Below are 22403 nucleotides of genomic sequence, written 5' to 3'. Positions count from 1 at the left end.
TTATAAATTATTTGTTAACCCAAAGTACTGCAGTATAGATTGAACTTGCCACTTGATAAAAGGGAGTGTCTTCAATAATTGAATTGGGTTCATGATATAGAATTGTTCATTTATTAGGGTCATTTATATCATGTAAAGTTTAATAAACTTTTAATGGCCTATTTTACATACATATTTATTACTTTTCTCTAAAATTATCTTTTAATCTCGAATGCTCTACCAAAATCGAATTTATTTAAGTTGTTTTCTCTTCTTTATTAACTATTAAACATAAAATGTTATTACTTATTGAAATTTTTTAAAATAATAGTGTTAATTAATTTTTATTCATATAAATAATTTTCATTTTATTGTTATGTAATTTTCTATAAATATATTACAAAAGTTTGAGACATTTGAAATGTCAAATATATATGATGCATGCACACCAAATAAAAATTTATCAGTTTTAAGAAGTATTAAAAGAGCATTTTTCTAAATATTCATGAATGTTTGGTTGGAAATTTTGTAAAAATAGCTTCTCAGGTATAGTAAGAGAAGAACATGGTAGGTTGCTTGAGAATCACTCAAATTAGTATGATTTTTGAGATCCTACAAACAATACACTCAATTTGAGCCATATAATTATTGCAATTCTCGACTTCTCCTCCTCCATTTTCTTCTTCTTTTTTCCTGGACCAATAATTCTATGTCTTTGCACTATTGGAGTTGGACGTAATTAGAGTTTGATTTAATTGAAGTTAGATTTTTTTAATAAGACACCTCTCACCTTACAAATTTGTAGATTTTTCTCTTATATATAATTTTTACTTACGCTCTCATAATTGAGTTGTTTTTACATTTTTTCGGGATTTCTAAATTTATGAAAGATGTCCTTTAGTCTTAAGCTTTTATCTCTCGTTTGGAAGATAAAATAGTTTTAATTGTTGGTTAGTTTGATTGTATTCAATGAATTGATGTTTTGAAAGAAAAGAAGGAAATTCATGCCTTAAATAAACTCCCAACAGGAAATATTTAATTACATTTTCCCCCTTTTTTAAGATAAGCTATTTATAATCTTAATATCCATACACACGCAAGAGATTAATTAAACCATAATTTATGGGAAATTAAACACTAAACAATTTTAGATTGCCCTAAATTCTTTTTGCAAAAAGAATTAAAATAAAAGGAAAATAGTCTTCTGAAAATTATTGTATATAATTACTTAATTAATTACAAAATAAATAAGTTCACTTGTAAGTGTATTTAATAGGTTCAATACCTTGTATAAGAAAAATGGTCGATTCTTTCTAGAAAAATAAAAATGTAATAAATTTTATCTTCTAGTAATTTTTTCCATATGGTGTAAATACTTTTTTTTTTTAAAGAAAAAACAATTTTTGAACTCTCACCCCGATAATAGATTTATGATATATTTGATCTTTTAAAAAGAACCTAAATCAAATTATTAGACTAAAAATTAAATTTTATGTTTATAAAAAATCATGAACTTTCAACTTTACATTTACTGTGACTACTTTCAACTTTACTGTGACTATTTAAAAATAATAATAATAAAAGTTGTGAATAGGTCAAAGAACTATATATATTAAGTATGAAAAAAAACTAGTAATTTATTGGAAATGTAATTTAAAATAAAAAGACATTTTAGTACAAAATTGAGAGCAAAACACGTTTTAGTACAAAATTGAGAGCGAGAGATTTGAAACTTGCAAATTTAAGATGATACCAGTTATTTTTAAAACAAAGTCACTTCAACCAAATAAATATATATATATATATATATATATAAAACACTATTTTTAAAAATTTAATGATTTATTAAATAAAAAATTAAAAGTTAAAAAACAAAGGTTGTTATAGTTAAGAGATAAATATACAAAAGTAAGGTTAAATTATATTATTAAAAAATAATAATAAAAAGAAAAAAAATCCTTTAGAATTTTGTCCCTTTGTTAAAAATATTTTTTTCTTTTTGAAAAATAATATAATTATTATTTTTTCTTTAACGTTTTATAAACATTACAAAATTACTATTTGAATAAAAATTCTTAAAATTTTGAATGAAAGTTGAGACTTCCACCAATGTAAATGTACTTTAGAACAATGTATCATTCTAAATTTCACCCTCACACACTATTTCAATTCCAATTTTAACTTGTTTTATAAAAAATATTTGATTTAAGAGGTTTGATATATTTATGAAGATAAAAAAAAAATTACAAAGTTGTAAAAATATAGGCAACTATTTAAAAAGAAATAATGAAGTTAGAAGTGGTAAAAACGTTTAGTTATTTTGATGGTTGAACTTCTAACAAATAATAATAATTATTATGATAATTTTGAAATTAAATAAAAAAAACATTAAAAGATTGAATAATGATAACTTTTTAAAAACATATAAATTAAAATAAAATGATAACTAGAAACCTACTTATTGATTGTAACACATAGACATGTAAGTTGATTTATTTTAAATTTAAATTGAATTTATTAAGATTATACATAAAAGTGAAGGAGGTTTAGTATATTTTTGAATGGACAAAAAGAATGTTCCAATAATGTAATAGGGACATCAATCATCATAATTGTAGTTAAAAAGTTTAAAACAAAAACAAAAACAAATTTAATCCACAATGGTTTACCAAAAGTGAATTGCATTTTATTTATTTCTGATGTCATTGTCCTCCAAGGTTGAATAATTAATTATTAAGGAATTAGCATTGTAGTTTATTTAAATACAAATTCAAATATTAAAACCAAAAGAGAAAGAAAAGAGAGAAAAGGGTTTGGTATATACGTGGCGAAGGCCAAGTAGTACCAAAAATAAAATGATATTCCCCAAAAAGGGAAAAAGAGAGATAGAGAGAGACTGACAAAAGTAAATAAATAATTATTAGAAAGTAAAAAGCGCATTGGGAGAATTGAGTTGCTGCCCCGCACGTGACGTACAGACAACGGTAAATTGCGTTCTCCCCTGCTGCTCATGTAGTTGACTTCTAATCTCCTTTTCTTCCATTCATTTTTCTTTTCTCATGTAACAATTCATACCTTAACACTCTTATTTATCTACATATTTCTTATATTATAACTTTTTTAACTTCCTCTTCGTACTATAATTTAAACAAATCTAAACCTACCTATAATTATCCACCCACATAATTTATGTTAAAAAATGTACAAAATTATATTCTATTATAATATAAATTTTAAAATTCAATTATGATTATAAAGAAAACATAAAAATGTTGTTTTCAAAATTGGTGTCTTCATTTCATTTTGTAAATTTGAAAACATAAAACAAAATTCAAGTTTTCATTAGTATGTCTATTAGATTTGTGGATTTTATAAATTTTGAAACTTCAATTACCAAGATTCCAATTTTGTCTTTATAATTAATTGTATAAACATTATTTTCATTCTCAATTTTTTTAGTTATCTACTTTTTTGTCAATAGTTTAAAAAATCAAGCCATATTTTAAAAACTAAAATAATAGCTTTTAAAATTTTGTTTTCGTTTTTTAAATTTAGTCAAGGGTTCGACTATTATTTAAAAAAATATATAAATTATAACAAAAAGAAAATGGAGAGAAGTAGACTTAATTTAGAAAAAAAACGAAAAAAAAAATATATGAAAGCATATGGGAATATTGAAGGTTTGAAAACTGAAGAGGTACAAACCCTGTAATTTAATCTAAAACACATTCTAATTTGGACTGATTTTTAGTTGTTATTTAAAATTTTATAGTTTTATTGTTGTTGTTAAACTCTGTGATTCATGCTTAAAAAGGTTAAAAAAAACAGCATTATAATTTATAAGAAGGTTTTTCCCATTAACTCACTCGCGTATAGAAGGTATGGATACCATTGTATTCCTTACAACATCCCTATTCGTGTATTTTAATACTTAAATATATATAAAAAAAAAAAATCATATTTTAATCTACCTATAATTTTAAAAAAACAATGCATTTATGTTTCAAATTTTAACATTAACGTGCATTTGGTCTTTCAAGTTTCATAGTGAATACTTTAGTTAGTGAGAAGTGTCCATAAATAATCTAACAATATGGACTATCCAATCGAAATTATAAGGATTGAGTTGAATTGAATTTTTTATGTTTTTTCTAGTTGGATTAAGTTTGGGTTACATTTTTTTTTTAAATTCAAATTGATCCAATCCAATTCAATTTCTAATCATATTAAGATATATACTACAACTTATAAATATTATAATTTATACATATCATCCTGGAGTGTTTTCTTAAGTTTGTAATAGGTCGTTGAATTTTGATATTTAACCTTTGAGGTTTTTTTGAAACTTTAGTTATTAAATTGTGTATAAATTTAAATATTTTAAGTTAATAAATATATATTTAAGAAAATAACAAATAAATAATCTGATAACCCAATCCAAACTAACCCGAATTTTGGGGTTGGGTTAGGTTGAAAATATTAGTTATTAATTTAATCGATCCGACTTTTTGAGTCCCAATCTAACCTATTTACTAGGTGATTTGAAAAAGTACGGTGATTTTATATTTAAATTGGAAGAGGGGTTGTTTTTTTTTTGTGGATTCTTTTTTATTTAATTTTTTTAAAATATCAAATTCACCTATTTTTATTTTCTCTCCTTCTCTTTTATTGTTATAGTTTTAAATTTTAATGATTTATTAATCATTGTATTCTTGGTGACTTAAAAAAATGATATGGACTCTTATTTAATTAATTATTTTAAACTTAATGATTTTTTTAATAATTTATTATTCATATTTTGTTTGTAACGTGTTTAGTAATTTCTTCTTTTATTTTATTATAATGTTTTTATTTTCAATCTATTTAATAACAACGTATATAATATTTTGATAATTTTGTCAACAAAGTTAAACTTTAGAAATGATTTTTTTGAAAAATTTATGTAATCAATCTATATGTTTTCCTTTCTTTTGTTATTTTGGATGTATCAAGTTCATACTGCAATGTTTTAAAAAAGATGAATCCAAATACATAAAATTTAAATTTAATTAAAACATTAAAAAAATTAATCAATCATACTTATAAATAAAACATTAAAAGAACTATTCTATCATACTCATAAATAAAACATTAAAAGAATTAACAATGTTTATAATACATATACTTTTATTCTTGTGTATTTGGATCAATATTTTTTAAAAACGGTGCCAATTTAAGAATTGTACTACAAACTTGATATATCGAGAATAAGAAAAGAAAAGAAAACATATAGATTAATTATATAATTTTTTTTAAAAATTATTCCGTGAACTTTAAATTATTGACCAAATTATGAAACATGGCCAGAATTGTTATGAAATAGATTGAGAAGAAAAATATATTAATAAAATAAAAAAAGAAACTATCAAACATATTTAAAAAATATGGAAGTGCATAATAAAAAAATATAAAGAAAAAATTATTACAAAAATGATTAAGTAAATATTAATTTGTGAAAAAATTAAAAATAGAAAAAAATAAGAATAATAAATTAAGTTAAAAATAATTAAGTATTTAATAGTAAATATGAATTGGTTAATAAATTATTAAATAAAAAAATTATAAGGATAAAGAAAGAATAAAAAAGAATAAGAAGGGATGAAGGGATGAAGTGATGAAGTGATGTTTAAAAAAATTAAATAAAAAAGGGATCCCTAAATGACAAAAAAAACAACCTCTTTTACTTAAAATTGTTTTAAAACCACCCATTTTCTCAATTTAAATATAAAACTACCCTTACCTTTCCAAATCACCAATCACCCCTGACTTTAGTTCCTAAAATTAAGAAAATGATACTTCACTTAGTTTAGTAACGGGTTGAGTTGACACATTTTAAATGAGATAATATTTTTATTGTTTCCTTGAGGTGAAATTTTCTTGTTTTTTCTTCTTCCTTCTCCCTCCTCATTTCTCTCCTACCTCCCTCTCTCTCAAATTAAACCAAGTTTTTCCCACAGAAGCAAACCCCAAATCTGTATATTTATATTCATACAATCCAACCTCCTTCTTAATAATATTAAATCAGCTCAATGCACAACTCCTTAGCTCAAACATATCACAATGTCCCACCACATGATTAACAATATTAAATCAGCTCAATGCACACCCACAAATTCCACCAACAAATGGAAAGAAAATAAAGCAACTACAAATTGAAAATAGAAAATTCAAACAAGCCCTTAATTACAATAACTGCTTCAAAATTCTCGATGGCCCAATTCTCCACCCTTGCGAAAACCTACAAATCCACTGGAGTACTCATACACGATCCAACTAATTTCATCTGATCATATGCCCTCATAAATAAATCCCCAACCATCAATATTCAATTTTTAAAAGTTTGTCTAAGGTCAAATTCACAATGCTCCACTCAAATGACTCTCCAACCTAAACCAGAGGCTGCAACATGAGAATCAAAACTAAACTATTGAGTGAGCAACTGAATTTTATGAAGAAAAAATTCCTTTCTCAATAATGTTATTTAGGGTGGGGATGATACTAGTTTAGTTTCACTTTTTGAATCATATTAAACTTCTCTACTAAATTTCACTTTGGTTTAAGCCTCATATTTCTAATTTATTAGTAAAGAAACAACTAAACACACAAATTAAATGAAATATGCACCATAATTTTGAACACAACCAAATTTAAACACATTATTTATTCATTAGGCGCTTTTTTAATAAGAAAAACAATCAATTATTGTTATATCTATTTATAAAGTACAAAGTTGTTTTCGTTTAAATACAATTTTGATTCTTGCCATATTTAATTTTGATTTATTTAGTATCTATATTTAATCTTTTTTTTTTTTCTCATTTTGATACTTATGCATTTTGATCCATATACTTCTAAACAACACATTTTGGTTTAAAAAGTAGAAAAATGAATAGACTAAGATTGAAAGTAGAGATTATAAAAAGTAAAAAAAGGAAAGAAAGGAAATAAAAATATAGTAAGCAAATAAGTGTAAAGACGTAGAAGGGGCGAAAAAGATTTGTAATGAGAGAGAGAGGATGAGAAGAAGAATAAGTTGTGTCTTTTCTTGTTTGTTTGGACAAATTAATTGTGAAATAATTTTTTTGAAGATTTAGTGAAGCTTTGTTGTCGGTTACCCTTTCAGTTTTCTTTGAGTACAATAATTAAAAGTTGTAAGTTTCCAACCATCCAAAGGGACTCCCTTTCAATACTTATCCTTTCTTTTGTTACCTTACAAATAATCTACCTTTTATCTCTCTATTATATTTTCAATATTTAATCAACATAAATATTTTAAAATGAGAAGACAAATATGAATCTATGTTTTGTATTCTTTTAATTTCTACCAACATTTTTCCTATTTTACTTCTGTAACCATTTATATTCCTTACATAATAATAACAGTATCATTTTTTTTTCCAAATATCACTTACATTTCCTTGTCATTGCATGCAATAGTTTTTAAACATAAGCTTTTCATCAATATTTTAGTTGCATTTAATGCAACATAACTATATGATTCTAATTTTTATTTTCATTCTTTTCCGAATATAACAAAAACATAAATCACTCAACCTCATGGTCGAATACGAAGAAAACTTAGACTAATCTTCCTCTATAGAAAAAAATGAATGAAGACATTTCAATCAATGGAACGAAGAGACCTCCTCTAGTTTGAAGCCAATTAGTTATTAATCTTGTTCACAACAAAAGTCCCTCCAATACAATTGATTCATTATTGGTTGTTAACAAAGATTCATCACCACCAAAGAGTTAGTCTTCATATATACCAACACATTTTTTCATTAATAGTCTTAATTTCGTATAAAGATAGAGTTGATAGAGATAAAGAACATGAAAAGAAGAAAGTTAAGGAAGACATAGAGAAATGATACGTAGAAAAAGACACTTGATGCATATTTTAATACATACCTTAGACAATAACGAGAATTTTGTTAAAAGGATTCATTTACTTTCATTTATGTAGGTAATCATTTATAGTGAATGTGTTATTTGTGCATGATAATAGTTAAATGTATGTTAAATCATTTGCATTTATGACACGTAAAAGAAGAGAGACATTCAGAGTTTGAGTCATTTTGAGGAAATTAACCAATAGAAAGAGAAAGAGAATAAAAAGTGTGCATTCCCAAGACTTCTGAATACTTTATTATTATTACTTTTGTAGCTCAAATTAATTCTCTAATTTAATTTTTTATGATCAATTAAGGTTATTTATAAAGGAAGAATATATTTTTGGTCAACTTCTTTTTTCTTCTATTCTTTCTTTTTTGGTGAGCTACGAGGGAAGAATTTAAAAATAATTAAATATATTATTATATAAGTTCAACATACATTTAATCAATTGTAAATTAATAAATAGTGAAGTATCCTTGAAACATTATATAAATTTGAGAAAATTTTAGATAGGATTTCTATGAAACAAAAACAAAAATAGTATTTTCAAATTTGTATACATTATTAAGGATGTTAGATGATGTATAGGTCTTAAAGTTAGTATTCTAATAATATATCTTTTAGATAAAGTGTAAAATGGTAAGTTTAAATATATATATATATATATATTTTTTAAAAAAGAAAAGTTTAAATATATTTTTATAATATAAGTTTTATTTGAATATAAAATAGTTGATTTGGTACACCAACCAATGAGATTGCCCATGAAATAAGGGACAAGCCCATGCACATACTTACTCACTCAACCTAAGAGAGGGAGACACAAAACCTGGATTCACCTCTAAATCTAACTTCTTTTCTTTTCTTTTTTTCTTTTGCTTTGTCTTCTTTTTGCCACATCAAAAACCAAAATCCTATTCATTCATTTGTATATGCATATTTATATTTTAAATTGATATATGTATAAATCAGACCAAACACACAATTAATTGTTTCACCCAACTTAACTAACACAACTTAATTGAAGCCTCTTCAATGTCCTGCATTTAAGTATCATATGAAAATAGTCAAATGTTCTACATTAATTTCAATCATTAATCTCATGCTTTTACCCTCCCTTTCATTTCTACTCAGTACTTTTCCAAGCATTTAAATAATTAGTTTTTTTCTTTTTTTTTTCAAGTTATATTAAAGTATTTAACACTTAGATGTTACGTTGGATAAAAACATTGTTCATGAAGAGTTTTAATTTAATGTGTTACCAACAGAGATGATATTACTTATGGTCATTCAACTCTTTCTTATTACATATAAATTTAAACTCTCATCAGTACATATAATAATAGGGTTATTGTGTTATTATAGGAGAAAGATGAGAAAGAAGGTAAGGAAAACAATAAAAGAGGAAGGAGTAATTTATTGAGACAGCTAATATATTTACACACAAATGCATATTAAAAATGCCAACTCTTGATTAATTTAGTAGAGTAGATTAGATTGTATGGATATGTATGTTAGGATGGTAGATTAGATTGAAATATTGAAGAAATAATTTATTTTATTTTTTTTAAAAAAAAAGGGAGAAAAAGAATAAAAGGTAAATGGATATTAAAATATATTTGGAGGGGGTGAAGCAGCACAGTTATGGTAGAGAATGAGGAGAAGGGCAAGTGAGATTATGATTTTTTGTATTTGTTTTATTGGTTCTGTGTGGGTAAATAAATAAAATAAAAACACAAATTGATTCACAAATTGATTCACACTAAACATGGGATGTTGTTATTAGTCCTTGAGGATGCATTCCATTCATACATAAAGACAAAGCCCTCACTTCCCCCCTTCATCACTCTTTCACGCTGCCCCCTCTCCCTCCTATTTCTTCCTAATTTCTTCTTTTATTTTCTTTATTTCAATACTTCACATCTCCATGCAATATAATATATCACTACTTTTTTTCACTTTCAATTCCCTCGTTTTTGGAGGATTTTCAATGTAAAACTCTCCACTTCTCATCATCATCTCTTACCACTAACTTCTCTACAAACACAAATCTTCATTCATTACCATCAAAATATCTATTATCACACTTATATATATTCTAAAATTAAAATCACAACAAATTTGTTACAAAATATTAGCCTGAATTTTTTGGATTTCATTTACCCCAACAGTTATTTATTGTCTCAAAAGATACATAAAATAATTTATTAAAATAAATTCATTTTAAATGAAAAGTTTATTAAATAAGAATTTTCCCTAATTCTTAAACTCTCATGCAATTCTGACATCCATCCTCAATCTGACCATCACGTCCCGTTTCTTAACGTTGTCGACCATCTCCAAACATTGTTCACCGTCAATCGTCGTCCATCGTTAAAAAACGTTGACCATCTCCAAATGTCATTCATCTACAAAGTTGGCCATCTCTAAACGTCGTTCACTAGCAATTGTCGTCCACCAAGTCTTGAGACTTAAAGTATGATATCTTTCAATTTCCTTTGATTAGGGTTTATTGCCTCCACATAGCGGTAACTTTCAAAATGTAAAAAAACTTGTTTTAGGTACTTACTCACGTAATGATACTCTACAAAGACGAATGAATACTGATTGGTTGTTGTGTCTAAAATGTTTGGAATAAAGCTCTTGAGTGATATGATGGTCGACATTGAAGAGTGAATAAGACTCTTCAAATGTCGACATTTTATAATTTTTTGTTTGTTATTTGTTATTTTCTTTTGAGTTATTGTTTTTGTTTTTTTTTTCCTTGATTTGTTTGTTCCATCATTCAACTGTACACATACTTTTTCAAATTCTTAACACTCATTTGATTTGTGAATTCATTTTATATAAAATTATATTGCACGTAAAATAGACAAAATACTTTAGAACTTGGAGTTGGTCGTCGAAGTTGGTTGCCAGAGCCTGGAGTTGCTCATCGAAGTTGGGTGTGTGAAAGTGGTCATTGAGTTGGTTCTTGAAGTGCAACAACGATACTCTTGTTGACGGTGACCAAGGAAAAGGGCATTGTAGAAATTAGAAGAAAAGAGAGATAAAATAGACCAATTCAACTTCACTAACATTTAAAGAAAAAATATACGATAGACGTTTGCTTTATTTAAAGGAAAAATATCATTTTTGTATTGAAGAAAAAAATTAGTTCTCTTTATTTTTTGAATATATGAAAACCCATTTGGAAGTAAAACAATATGAGTTATAAAGTTTGGATCAAATTGTAGTGTAACTAAAAAAGTGTAACACGGACGAGCACATATACATTAAAGAAATAAAAATGTATTACAAATGAAATTTTAATGCAAAATGTTAGCATTGTTTGATAAGAGAAGGTTGGGAATGTAAGAGTGGCCCATTTGAATGGAAATGGGCCTGGGCCTGCAGTGTGATAACTGCCAAACTTCTAATTTACTTCAAAATTTTGATCACCTTTGATTTTGATTTTAGAGATATTTGGAGGATTAGCAAAATGTTGACATTAAATACATCAGACATTTGTTAGGCATCTGAATTTATGATATACAGAAGATGTCATTTGTACTTCCTATATGTAAGCATTTATTATTTTTATAATTAAAATAGATTTTTGCTATTTTTACAAAGTAAACTTTGGAAATTTTGTGCCCATATTTTTATTTGAAAGTAAGAGTGAAGTTTTGCCTTTTCAGACATGTAAAGGCCCAAATAAATGGAGATGACAAAAGATCCATAATTAATGGCTCTTCATTTTAATATGTTCTTCAAATTTAGAGTGTTGTTGATTTTTAACGTAGGAACCAACTAAAAAGTCATTTTTCTTTTCTTTTCTTTTCTTTTCTTTTCTTTTTTTAATAATTAATTAATTAATAATCATCTCAAATGTCCAAACTTTGTAGAATTACTTTCGGCTTTCCAAATGTAATTTTCAAAGTGGGCTTTAGGTCTAGTGATTTTGAGACTTTTCTCCTTACAATCAATTTCTTTTCGAACATGAATTAAGATTGATTTTTTAAAAAATATAAAATTAATTTTGAAAATTTTATGTTATCTAATTTAGTTTTTTGTATAAAATATTGTTGGTTGTATTTTTTAAAATTTTAAATAGTGGAATAAAAAGATGAAATTAAATTGTTATGTAAAACAAACAACTATATAGATTTTAATTCTTTTTCAATATCTATATTTATAAACATATATTAACTAGAATTTAACCATCTTTATCGTGAATAATTATTTCTCAAATTAAAAATACAATTATTAATTGGTAACTCTAAACTAACTAATGTTACAACTTAATAATATTGACTAACATTTTTAACCTTAAAGAAATAAATAAAATCTTGAAAAATTATTATGAACGAGGAAGTTGCAGAAAATATTTACAAAATATAAATATATTTTATATATTTTAAAAGATAGATATTAATAGACTTTGATTGACCACACAATTGATTTGTTTTATTTCATTCGTTAGAATATAAAACTTAAATATTCAATTTATTCTAGATTAAAAAATGGTTTCTCCTTTTTTTTTTCTTCATAAGTTTATAAGGTTTGTATTTGGATATCCGTAGAATGATTTTAATATAATAATTATAGAATGAAGAAAGGTAGTTTTTGTTTGAGGTTGGTTTTGAGTTTGAATTAAAATTTGGAAAAAAGAATAGTTTGGAATTTGGTATTATTGAGGTGATTGGGCCTATAAAGTTAAAATATTTGGTGTTTGATGATAATTATTCCCAATGTCCTGACCCAAACACCCATACACACCTTTTTGGAATTTGGCCTTCTCTTTTATGTCAATTGAAACACATACCCACCCCTCTCTATATTATTTTAACTTCTACTTTATTTTATATAATTTCATCATTGCAAATATATAAATAGTTTTGAAAAGTTTATAATAATATTGTTTTGGTTTCTTTCTTTTTATTTTTTGTTTTGTAAGGGCAGTGTGCCCTTTGCCTTTATGGCAACCCTCCCCAAAATGAGACCGCCTATGCCTCTCTTTATATTACATTCATTCAATATCACAATTTCAATCTTTTCTTTCTCTTTTTCTTACCTTAAACTTACTTTTCTTCCTTCTCATTCCTATTTAGTTTATTTTAATTTTTTTACTTTTTAATCCTCATTTTCGCTCTCATGGTTTCATTTTTATCATTTAACTTTCAAAAGGTTATTATTTTTGTTTCTTAAAAATGAAAATGAAGGTACTACAATGATCACTTTCTTAAGATACAAGACCGAAAGTATAAATACCAATAAAAAATATGTGGTATTTAATTTTGAAACTACAAAGATGAAAATAAACTGAAACTAAAATTTAAAAAAACAAAGTAGTATGTAAACCTAAGTTTGATTGATTAATGTAAAGAACATTATATTTTGTTGGTGATTTGAATTTGACATATTATTAAAGTATAAAACAAAATCGGGTAAAGATATGAATCAGGCTTAAGGGTATAAACAATATGGAGAAGGAAAGTGATTGGGTAATAATAAATTGATTGGAGTGATTATGATTATAAGATATGTAATGCAAATATTTTGTTATTATAAAAAAAAGGAAGAAAGAATGATTGGAAAAGATTGAGAGTTGAATTAAGTAAATAGAAAAAGAGAAAGAATGTTTGCATAAATAATGATTGTGGGATAAAATAAAATTAAAAAAAAAAGAAGAAGGGTTGGTAGTTGAGATTGGGGCTGCCTTAGCTTCTTCTTAGGGTCGGATCCACATAATCATGAAATTATGCTCTATATATATTTGTATTTTAATTTGAAGTAATTAAGCATAAAATAAATAAATAATAATGCTACCTTTCACTTCCAATTCCGAGCATAAGGGCTTTTATAAAGAAGAATGAAGGACAGAAAACAATTAGATGCATGATGCCAAACCCATTCACCCATTCACCCATCTTGCCTTTCAAGTTTGATTTAATTTAAATATTGGGTGTAAAAAAGGGGGGCAAAATAAAGAAAGAAAAACTCTTATGAAAGCATTGCATCATGGACCCAAAAAATATAAACATAACAACATAAAAAGCCACTATAATTGACTAAAGAGGCGTCCCTTACAGAGTTGGTGGTTGTCATCAATATCTCTAACTTTATTTTTTCTTTTTTTAGGTTGCAATCTCATGCTTCTAATTATCACTATCACATACACAATATCTCTTTTTAACAATCCCACAAAAGAAAAAGGCAGAGAGAACATATAAACAATTGCAAATGTGTTATTGGAGTTGAGTTTTTAATTTAAATTTTGATAAGATTAGATCATAATCCAGATTAACAAAATTGAGAGATGTTAAGTACAAATGATGAAAAGTGAATCAAATTTAGTGATGATTAATTGATCCAAGGTGTAAATGTAAAATTCAGAGTTGAAGGGGAAATATATAAAAAGAAGAAAAGAAGTGGGTAAAGGTTATTGATGGATCCCACTTGTATTAATGTTGTATATGAAATATTGGGCAAAAATAGCTGCGCGTGGTTTATGACCAAAAGCACACACACACACACATAACAATAACATAAGTCACCAAAATTAAATTAAATCAAATCAAATCATTATTATTATTATTTTTTTACAAAAAGTTTTTTATGTTTTTATTCTCTTATCATTTCCTTTTTTGCAAGGTTCTTTTTACATTCATCATTTCCAACCACATCTTACCTTATGAATCTACTCCAATTTTGTTCCCTAATTTTAACTAATTGGATGCCTTTTCTAATAATTAAGTATTTAATACATCCAGTGGTTAAGGGCTTCCATTTTAGCTCCTCTCCTTTGTTTACGTCTGCTTTTTCTAACAATTTTCGCTTTTATCAATGGAAATAAGTCTCGACTAAAATCTAAAAATATCAGTCTAAGTTTTGTTCATGCATTTTTTTGCATCGACAAGAACGATCGTCATATCCGAGTCTGGAGAAGTTCTTGCAAATAAATTTGAGCTTCGTCGGCATAAGTATTTTTTCCAGCCGTATATTGCTGCATCAGTGTCTAAGTTTTACGGATGAAAATAAACGTTATCAGCATAATACCTTTTTATCGACGGAAAATGTTGCGTTGGCGTATAAGTTGTCTTGACAAAAATACACTTTTGTTGGGACAACTTATACTCCAACACAACATTTTTCGGCACAATACAAAAATACACTTTTGTCGGCATAACCGTTCTTCAAAATGCGATAAAAAAACCATATATTTACTGACGTCGTTTCGTTAGCATAAGTGGTTTAAAGTTTTATATATAAATTAAATCGATAAATAAGCAATTTTTTTAATAAAACTTAGTTATGCATTAACAATAATTAATCAACAATTATATTAGATCAATTGAGAAATAAATCATTCTCTAAGATAAGGTTGTTATTCTAACTTTTAAGTTTTTCATTCTCCTAGCCAAAATATACCCTAACCCAAAAATAAGTGAGACGTGTTACACCAAAATAAGTAATCATCTCAAAATATTCTCGCAATTTCCAAAAATCAATGTTTGAGAATTCACACGTATAACCTAAAATATAAAACACAATACAAAGTGACAAAGTGACAAAATAGCAACATAAAGTGACAAAGTAATAAAGTGGCAAAATAAAAAAACAGCAATAGGTGACAAAGTGACCAACATATCTAACCACGCGTTAATATACTATGTCTAATAATTCATTAAATTTTACACAAAAATATATCTAGTTTAATCTTTAGTTTCATGCATTTGATCAGTTGCAAAATTATTGATCTATTATGATTGATGCATGTGTCTAACAATGATTATTTGATGAGTTCTTATGTTAAAATTCATCTTTAAGTTCAATTCTAGACGATGATTTCAAGGTTCCATTTAATATTTGTTTTTGTTTTTAAAAATTAAGCTTATAAATTGTTATTGATGGAAAATTTTCAAATTCAATTCTAATGTGTCTTTATTGCCTTAAAATTTTGTTCTACATATCTAAATATATATTTTAAAATAACAATATTAAAGTTGAAAGAGTTATTAATATAATTGAAAGATTGAGATCACGTATTCGAAAATACTTTTAAAATTGATAACGGTATCTTGTTACCTATTTCAAAAGTTTAGATAAAAATCACAAATTATTGATGAATTTAGAGAGACAAAACAAACATCCAAATTTGCAAATGAAAGAGATATGGAAAGACAAACAATAATGAATTGGATTGAAAAAGAAGAAGAAGAAGAAGAAGAAAAAGAAGGAAAATTAATAAATAATAGAAAGGGGGGTTGTAAAAAGGATAGACATAGACAGTTGAAGGATGGAGTGTTGCACAAAGGTAATGTGGCCTTTTCAATCTTAGTTGGGTCTGCTTTTCTACTCTCTCTTCTCAATTATTTTTTCCATCTTATCAAAAACATCACCACTTCAAATAACTATTTCATCTCTTACTTTTCTTCCCTTTTTTTTCTTTCAAATTTATTAACACTAAACTTATACACACAATACTAACACCTTAGCTATAATATAAATTTGTACGCCCTTCATTTCAACAACTTTAGTATAAATAAAAATGATATGTTCAAGTTTTGTTTACGTGATAAAAGTGAAAAAGAAAGAAGTTAAAATTATCACTTTTGAAAAATACAATACCCACTCAGATGATTTAATATGGGTTCGTTGAAAATATAGCAACCAAATTTAAATTATTTGTAAATATCAAATGTAACCCAATGCGAAAGAATTATTATACATGACAAAAGTAGTCTATCACTCAGTGATTGATAGATCATATCACCACTAGAAGCATATCATGTCTAGAGAGATTAAAATAAAAACTATACTAACATTTTAAAATATGATAAAATTCGTATCCATCTCAAATAGACTAACTTGTTTAATTATTATATTTCACTGAAAAATTGATAGGTACTGGACTATGATAAAGTTAAATAATTTATTTAGAATATGGTGAACAGATATATTGGAGGGGCGTACAATAACTTTGTCCAACAAACATCTAATAATAATAATAATTGCAGTAGTAAGTGAGAAGGAAAAGAAATGCATAAAGTTAAAAGCTTTTTAATTAGAAGAATTTAATAGGAATTAGTTGCATTAAAAAGAGAAAAATGAAATAGTGAGAGAATGTTAAAGTGAAGACATGTTTTGTCAATTTCATTTCAACGATAATGGATTCCTACTTTGACATTGATTTGTCCTTTTGGTACTTTAATTATCTCACATCTCCATTTCTTATTAACATTTGCTTATTTCTCCTCTTAATCTTAATCTTAATCTTAATGTATCAATATGTGTTGTTTTTAATTACCTTTACAAATTATGTTTTATTTATTTATTTATTATCACCAATTCATGTAGTGAATTAGGTTTATAATTTGATGTGATTAGCAAATCCAAAAATAAAATGAAAATATGATTTATATTAGATGATGATGTGGAGTGGTGAGTGGTGGCGAGTGGTGGCGAGTGGCGAGTGGCGAGTGTGAGTGGTGAGTGGAGAAGGAAGAAATAAGAATAATAAAAAGAAAAAAAGAAAAGAAAAAATGATTGGGAATGAAAGGGTTGGGATTAAGGCAATGGCGATGAAAGATCAAAAGAAAGTTGGATTTGATGAGTGATGTGATTTTGATTTTGATTTGATTTGATGGGTTGGGGTTGGGGTTGGGGGCAGCCTCAGTCTCAGGCTATGCTTCTCTCTATTAAAGAAACGCACGCAGTGGATCAGTGCCTTCATACCCCAATCATCTGATTTGACATTCTCTCCACGCCTTCCTTTGCTTCCTCTTCCTCTGCCTCACCGTCCATTCATTCCATTTTAACGCATTTCTTTCATTCTTACTATCTATTTTCATCCTAATTATATTTACTGCTCAAACATATTCTATCATCAGTCTTACCTCTCTCCACTACTTTCTTTACAATCTACTAATACACCTAACCATAACCATATATATAACTATAATAAGACAATCAAACACTATCTAATTAACCTCACTTTCTACGGTATCATTCATTCTTAAACTTTGTACCTAAATTAATCACATTTTTTTAAAAAAATTATAATGCACCAGTACACTTCAATATTATCAAATAATTGATTCAGTATGAATCATGACACTTCATACCTACTTATATATCCCACAACAATTTTGAATCATTCATTTAATCCTTAACGTTCAAAATCTCTATTTTTAGCTCATAAACTTCAAGATTTCACCTCCATTTTTAATGCATTATCTATTCATTATTTAAATAAATTACCAAGTCAATTTCAATTAACTTCTAACGGAAAGGAAATATAACAAAACTTAATTAGTTATAGATTGTTTTTAAAAGTTTTTTTTAAAAAGATAGAACAAAACGCGAAAATTTTTACATGGCATATCATAATTTTAAAAAAGAAAAAAAAAATCCAAAATTAGCCAACAACATGAAATAACAAAAATACCCCATGATTAATCGATTAGACGTGCATGAAAAAATGATTTTGTACCCAGTCTAAACAATTCCATACCCTTATATAAAGTCTAAATGATCTTCTACTGCATGTATAAAAGCCTCCTCTTATGAATACTTCTCAATGATCTTTCTACGGTAGCTTGTTTTTCAACCACATCAACTTTTATAGTAAAATTTCTTATCAAATTTAATAGTTTTTATTAGAGTGTGGTCTCACTACCTTTATTTAATATGGTTGTTATGTGATTTATTCTTTGGGAAGTGGTTTTGATTCTCCTTCTTTATAGGGCAGTTAGATGAAATCTTGGAAGAAGATTATTTTAAGTTCATTATATCATATTATTTAATGTACCTTAATCAATGGTACTGCTTCTATATGCACTTTGGGTGACGACGATACAATATCTAAAAGCATAAGAGAAAATCATCTGTCAAGGGTAGTTGATTAAGGGGAGTTTCTCCGAATATTGTTATGAAGTGTTTGTTTATCATATTACTGATAGTTGTGTCAATTTTTAATCAATACTAGATGCATTGTTAAAGTGTTGTTTCTTGGAGTCATAGCATTGTAATTATCAACTATTTCATGAGCAATATACATTTTCTTATATGGGTCAAAGACTCTCCAGATGTAAATGCAGTCATCGAACTAGGTTACCAAAATTCTTTGTGTTATGTGCTTCAATCCTATTTGTTCTCCTAGTTGTTCTATCGGTTAATTAACTTAAAATACATATGTGAATACACTTTTAACTTAGGGTATTTTTCTCAAATGGTATCAAAGCGGGTTACAATGCATCTACTTAGAATGAAACATATTGGTGAAGGAAACTCAACCTCTCGACCACATGTTTTGGATGGAGTAAACTATGCATACTGGAAAGCTAGGATGATAGCCTTCCTTCAAGTTGTTAACATGAATGCTTGAAAAACTGTTATTTCAGAATGGGAAACTCATACTGAAACAAGCTTATGAAGAAACGTCAAAGGTAAAGATGTCACGAGTACAAATATTCACATCTAAATTTGAAGCTCTCCAAATGGTAGATGATAGAATCACGAAATTCAGTGTCCATGTTATTGCAAACAGATCCTTCACTCTAGGGGAAAAAATGTCTGATTCAAAGCTAGTTAGAAAGGTTATGCGGTTTCCACCTCAACGATTTCACGTGAAGGTAACTTCCATTGAAGAGGCTAAGGACATTTCCAACATGAAACTAAATTAACTCTTCGGATTGTTGACAACATTTCAACTTACCTTAGGAGATAGTGAGACAGACAAGAAGTCAAGAGTTGCCTTTTCAGCGATGAATGAAGATGACGCCAAAGAATGCATCATTGAAGAATCCTTAGCTGAATCAATTGCCTTCACTACAAGAAAGAAGGCCTTCACCAACACACGTGCATCGAAAAAGGGCGAAGAAAACGTCGAAAACACTTTTCTCAATGTTGGGCAAGGGCCACGTGGACAAACCATAAACGCCGACATGGGGCATACCAATGTGAGATGGACATTGCTAAAATGGTAACGTCGACGTGGGTGTGGCACGTTGGCGTACGTAATACTGACGTTGTGTCGACAAAAGGCCCTCCCCGACGTCTTGTCCATGCATCGAGTGTTGGAATTTTTTGTCCTAAAACTCGTAGTTTGTAATTGTTATTGAGAAATTAAATATTATAATCCTAAATCCAATAAATCAAGTTCCAAGGCTATTTTTTTAATAAACTTGAACTTTATGTGTAAACATAAACGTGGATCAAGTTCGAGTATATATGGCCTAAATAGTCTATAGTCTATGAAATAAAGGTTGGGCGCCTTATTTAGAGAAACTATGGATGCGGCCCACTTTGTAGTACAAACGAGGTGATCCTGAATCGTTCATGTAGAGACATGAAAGTGGGGGCATCCTATGTAAAATGTTTACATAAGACTGAACCATGAATTAGTCTTTTTTTTACGTTATAACACCGTTTACTGTTTAAAACTGACTATCTCAATTATTGATGACCTAGGTAACTTAGTCTTAATCCTGAGTTAACTATGAACTCCTGTTCACACGAGATTATCCTTAGATCTGCATAGGTGAGGGCAGCTCATCAGCGTTGGCCCAATAAGCCTCCCATTTCAGGGGTAAGATCGGGTGGATAGCTGGGAACATAGGGTACAAGATGGAATTCACTCCTACCCGCTTTAGGGTTAGTAGATAGGTTGTTCTCTTAAGCACTGAATCCAAGTCTTGAACAAGGGGCCCCACCCTCTCATTGGCCCGAGAGGGATTAAGTTTATAGGTTGAACCTTAAACCAATTGTTCAATAGTGGATTAGTGGGACTTAAGGAGCAAGATGTAATCTTGGGGGTAAAACGGTATTTTGACCCAGCCAAGGTTACGAGCAACCTGTGAAGGATTAACTTACTGATTATGGTTTTATCAAATGGACACAAATATATCTATAGTGAGGGGAGTGCAACTACGGGACTTTAGTGGAATGACCCGTTAGTTAACGAATGTTGATTAACTCGGTTTAAAAGAGTTTAGCTAGTTAATCTTGAATCGTTGGAGCCCATGATCTATAGATCCATTAGGTTCCCCTGCTAGCTCATATGGATTAAAATTAGAACAGTGTGATGAAATAAGTCGAATTGTTCGAATTGGGAGAAGAAAGAGAAATCGACAAATATAATGATATAGTCGTCGGTCTTCTAATTAGAAATAGAGCTTTATGTTTTACATATAAGTATGAATGCAGATTCATACTAAGAAGCTCGGAATTGATGAATTGGTCAAAAAAATAGTAAAAAGTCAAAAGGTTGACTTTTGACTTTGAAAAGTCAAACTTTGATCGGCATTAAATTCAAATGTGATTTGAATTTTGGAAAAATGAATGCGGATTCATGCTTGGGAGGTTGGACTTAGTCAAGACGGACAAAATGGTAAAAAGTCAAAATATTGACTTTTGACTTAGAAAAGTCAAAGTTTGACTTTTGACTTGAAATATCTAATAACAATTTTACCCTTGGACTAAGTTAGTTGGAAAATCCAACATTTTGTTGGATAATCCCACTAACTCTTAGTGGGATATGTGGCTATACGAGATGTAGACACCTAACCCACTAAGTTAGTGGAACATTAGGTGTCGAGATTTGGCAAATTAATTACATGCATTTTTTCATGTAATTAGGTTATAAATAGGGGAGATTTCAAATGGTTGAAAACTTTTGCCTTTTTTAATATACTCCAATATCTAACAAAGAAAAAAAACTTCTACCTTCCAATTTCCTTTTATCTCCATTACTTTCTACATCAAATTGGGTCCCACCACCCGGTTCTTTGTCCAGAGGATTGTAGTTGAGCACTAGTGGTCGTCTCGGTTTGAATTGCTAAGGAGGTATCAAAGTTTTTGAAAACTTCAAAGGTAATATTTCCTAAAACCCTAATTTAATTAGTTTAGGGTTACTTGTTAATTGTGACAATTAGGGTAGAAATTCGATTATTTTTCCTCTGTGCATGTCTTAGTTCTACCATCGAGGAAGGCACCCTATGCCAACGTAGATGCTACGTCAGCAAAACCATACTTTTTATTTTTTTAATTATTTATTTTATTAATTTGTTTTTGTTATTAATGTCGAATATTGTTCTCAGTTTCCTGCTTGGCTAGAAACGTAATGTGTAATAATTATAAAATTTAAGAAATTACATTAATTATAATAAATCAAATACAATATATAAACTTTTAGAACGTACAATAATTGTTCAAGATGTTTACAAACAATTACATTAAAGTAAAAAAAAAAAAAAAACTTACATCTATCTTATAAATATCCAGTAGTTGCGAACGCCACATAAAAAATGCAAAACCTACAAATGAAATAAAAAAATATAGTTAGAATATCACAGATGGATAATCAAACAAATTTAAATGTTGGAAAGTACGTAACCCAAACGTTCCCGAGCCTTTATGTTGCTGACTCATATCCTCGATCATCTTCCTCATATGTTCCATTCGTCGAGCATTGATTTCTTTAATTTTTCGAACTGTCTTGTCCA

Source organism: Cucumis sativus, chromosome 3, assembly GCF_000004075.3.
Source record: "Cucumis sativus cultivar 9930 chromosome 3, Cucumber_9930_V3, whole genome shotgun sequence".
Taxonomy (NCBI): Eukaryota; Viridiplantae; Streptophyta; class Magnoliopsida; order Cucurbitales; family Cucurbitaceae; genus Cucumis; species Cucumis sativus.
The sequence above is the reverse complement of the archived record's forward strand: the minus strand, read 5'-3'. Positions refer to the sequence as shown.